We start from the raw sequence: 4,556 nt of genomic DNA on the forward strand, positions 1-4,556 counted from the left end.
ACCCATTACACTACACGTCCTTTAGAATCTTATGCTCTAGTCAGGGATGCAGGAATCCCTCTGACATAATTATAGCACAACATAAAATGGTATGAAAGTGTTTCTGTTTCGAATCTCAGTTTCTTTCCATTCAATCATTTATTCAATAACTACTGTGTTGTCTAATGTGTGTTTCCCCGGCACCGTGCAAAGTGCCAGTAGGTGAAGTCCGACTTGGTCCCTGGGCTCTGTCAGTGGGAATAGCAATAGTACAACCTTCAGTGGCGATTGAGTGGATGCCATGAGATGATATGTGGAAAGGTATTCCAGAAGCACCGTCCCGAAGGAGCAGCCGGGGGCCTGGGTGAAGAGGCGGGTGGGCAGTTGGAAGGATGAGCTGTCCCCATGCTGTAGTCACAAGGATTCATCCCTGGCTGGAGAAAACGCTGTGGAGGGCACACAGTATCCAGGAAGCTTGTTGAATGCCTGCAGCCCAGGTGATCTATCTGTGGTTGTGGGTTCCGAGAGGAGCTTTTAGTTTGCGCACATCCCAGCTGGAGATGACAAGAGCCCTGTGCAGCCTCCAGGAGGACTCGCCCCTCTCTGGAGCAGGGCCAGCCGGGCTGGGAACTGGCCCCAGAGCATCACCCCGCTGATGCATCGGCGGTCTGAGGCCGGGATGGCACTCTGCATACATACACACGGCTGGGGCTGCAGCTCCCAGGCCTCATCTGGCCGTTGGGGAGGCTTGTCCATGTTCGCAGGACTTGGTAGCAAAGCCAGCACTAGAACCCACATCTCTTGGCCATTCGTAGTTCTCAGAGCAGCTCACAGTAGCCTGCCAGAGCACTTCAGGACCCAGCTGTAAAGGCCAGGTTCCTTCCACCTGCTTGTACCCCCACTTCAGGGTCATTTCCTGATGCTCCTGTCCATCTCCATTTTAGCTGACCTGACATATCTGTCCTAATCAAATGGTGGCAGATGAATCTTTGAGACAGAGCAGGTCATAAATATTCCAGGACATTTGGCCTGTTAACTCTCCTTCCATCTTGAATGCTGTAATAGGTGCAAGATCACTACCTCTAAAATTAACCATCACTTTTGTGAGGAAGTTCACCTTCCTGATAAATCTTGCCTTGAAGCGAAGCCTGTCTAAGTGATGTTCCAGGGGCCTTCCTTCTTCAGAACTGACACTGACACTTCCCGTAGGACAGTTTTTCCGTCTTCCTTCTCTCCCTTCTTCCCCCCACTTTTAAAATCTCTTGTGTTTGGGGTCACAAGATCATATTGCATTCCTTCTTGATGTCATGGTGCCTGGATAAAGGCATATTCTCCTGATGTTGAGATGCTCAGCCTGGTAAGTGCGGTGAGCACCCAACTGGCTGTCCCGTGTTTGCAGCAATTACACAGGTGTATAATTGCATGGGGATGTTTGTTTGCTCAGCCCCTGCTCAGCTGTGCAGCCCTACAGGTTGGGCCAGGAAGAGAGCTGTTCAGTTTATTTTCCTTTGGCTGGGAACTACAGAGATGAATAGAGGGAGGGGAATCTGGGGCTGAGAGATTGTTGCCAAGAGCAATTTGGAGTCTCCTTCATATTAGTCAGAGACTGTGTTTTTCCTTTCTGAAGCTGCCCGCCTCATAGTAACTTCCACGAAGGATTTTCCCCCCATCTTTATGTGTGTGTGTGTGTGTGCGCGCGCGCACACACACACACACGTGCCTGTTAGTTTTTGTTTTGATTTTTAACTTGCTGGACTTCTCATGACTTAGCACAAAAAAAAAAAAATAGCTTGGGGAATGGGGTGATGAAACAGGTCCTTTATACACTACATTTTGCATGTCATTGCTTAATAAATTTGAATAGTGATAGACCCCAAGGTATGATGGAGTGAGATGAGTAATTCCTTTGAAGGGAGAGTTTATCTTCAGTGGATGACTTTGAAAATTGCCACATAATTTAACTTTCCCTCTGCACATCTTGAGCCTGTGTTTAGAAAAAGAGGAATGTGGGCTGTCTTTTGTCGAACTCCCTTTTGTTCCGCTGGGAGAACCCTCCTCCATCGGGGCCTTGCCTGGAAGAAGACCAGTCCACTCTGCCCCCTTCCCTCTTGAAGTCACCCCTGCGCCCCCTCCAGCATGCAGGAGGCCAGCCAGTGAGAGGGAAGCTTCCCCTGCCGGGGAAGAGCTCTTCCCCAATGGTGGCCTGGCTCACGTCCTCCTGGAGGACAGACTAGGAAAGCTGGCATCCCCAAAGCCTGCCCCTCCTAGGGCAGCGACCTAGGGCAGGATGTTCCGCATCAGCAGAGAAGTGAGTTCAAATTGAGTGGAGCAACGCTGAGACTCCAAACTGGAAAAATTGCCTAATAATACAGTACACGATCTAGGTCGGCTTTTTCAAATTAGATACAACCAGAAGCAAAAGTCCACGTGACCCTCCCAAATGATATCATAGAACCGAACTTGGCACACTCCTATTCCCAGGGCTCTTGCTTTTTTGGCTATGGAGTCTGGCTGACGATTCTGTTAAGCTGTTTCTGGAGTTAACAGGTTGGCCCTTTGGTCTTTGTGAAGTTATGGGTAAAGGCCACTGGAGAGAGGACGGTGACCCCAGCTTTTGTTACCGCCTGCCTTCCTGCTGCCTGCCTTAGGGAAGTCTAGCAAAGGCTGCATCACATCTATTAAGCAGAACCTAGATACCAGGAAATTTTCTAGGTTTTTAAAAATAATAGCTGTATTGAGATATAACTAACATGCCATACAATTCACCCATTTGAAGTTGTGCAGTGGCTTTTAGGATATTCACCTATGTGCAACCATCCCCACAATCAGTTTTAGAACATTTTCATCCTGCAAAACAGAACTCTGTACCCATTTAGCAGCCTCTCTCCCATTTCATCTCAGCTCCCCAGGTCTGGGTCACCAATCATCCACTTCCTGTCTCTGAACAGATTTGCCTACCGTGGACGTTTCAAACCAACGGGATCATAAAATCTGTGGCCTCTCGTGATTGGCTTCTTTCCCTTTGGCTTTTCAGGGCTCCTCCACTTGTATGCATTAGTACCTCATTGCTTTTTACTTGTGAATGATATTTCTTATGTGTGTATACCGCATTTTATTTATCCATGCCTCAGTGGATAGGTGTCTGGGTTGTTTCCATGTTTGGCTCTTGTAAATAATGCTGCTGCGAACACTGTCACGTCCAGGTTTTTGTGCGGATGTCAGTTAGCATTCTCTCGAGTGTTTACCTAGCAGCGGAAATGCTGGGTCATACAGTAGCTCCACGTTTTACCTTCTGGGAAACTGGCAGACTATTGTTCACCGCGGCTGCACCGTTTTACATTCCCACCAGCAGTATATGATGATCCCAGTTTCTCCACGTCTTCGCCAGCACTTACTGGTGATATCTGCCTTTCTATTATAGCCATCACGCCTGCTAAGGGTTCATGTGCTCAAAGAAGCAATGCCCAGGAAATATCCTGGATTCCACTCCATCACATTCACTCGCCATGCTTCTAGTGAGATCCATTTCGACTTCTTGGTCCTCCTGCATGGCCGGTGGTTCCTCTGCACATCCCAGAGTTCTCTTCAGGTTTTCCCCGTGTGTTTCTGTAGGACGGTACAGGCTCCCGCGGTATGACGCAGGGGTTGGTGCTCTCATTCTGTTTTCCTAAGGAATGCTCAAATGCTCCGGAGAGTGGGCAGTGGGGTCTGCTCCCTCAGCCCTCCTCTCTCCAGCTCCAGCGGCTGATGGAAAGAGAGGAAGTGGGACTAATAGAAGTAAATGTGGACGAGTTGTTCAGTGCTTGGGGCTTTGAGTGGAGACTTAATGGAGATCCTGACCTTTTTATTCTGTTGAATGACCTCTCCAGGAGCACAAAGAAACCTGTTGGAGAGGCCTGACCTCTTAACCAGGTGGCAGCTGGGTGATGCAAGGCTACCTCCTTCCTTTCTTACTGGGGCCTTGAGTTGCTGGCAAGACCCTACTGATTCATCCCCAATTGTTTGGTGTGACTGGGTGTTCCATTTCAGCTCCATGATGAAATCATTTTAGCCCGTTTTTACACCTGTGGGACTGATGGGGGTAACGCTCCTAATAAAGGTAAATTTGAGCTGAGAGGGACGGGGAAACCCACCTAGCTTGAAAGACTGCCAACGATTACCCCTTCACAGAACATTCTGAAGTCCTCGTCATGGTGTCCTTCTGGGGTACCATGTTCAATACGTGCAAGCCTCAGTGCCAGAAGTTCATTCCAATAACTTCTAGGAAGTCACTGTCATCAACTTTGGCCAATATGCCCCCAAGAGCTGCTTGGATCAGGCTGTGCTACTCATTTACTCTTCACCTCCTTCAAACCAATGCTTAATGCAGCAGTTCCTACAACCTGAGTAGAAGGGATCACCTCTGAAACCTTTTAAAAGATTACAGGTGTCCTGGGTCCCACTTGGGAAAAACTGAAGAGACAACCAATTGCCTCAATGGTGGTTGTGATGGAGACTAAGAATACAGGTTGACCTCTCTGGGCCTTGATTTACTTTTTCAACATGAGAAATTGGGATAAGTTGGTGTTTTTTTTGTT

The sequence above is a fragment of the Canis aureus genome, unplaced genomic scaffold, assembly GCF_053574225.1.
Source record: "Canis aureus isolate CA01 unplaced genomic scaffold, VMU_Caureus_v.1.0 ptg000353l_RagTag, whole genome shotgun sequence".
In the NCBI taxonomy this organism is placed as follows: domain Eukaryota; kingdom Metazoa; phylum Chordata; class Mammalia; order Carnivora; family Canidae; genus Canis; species Canis aureus.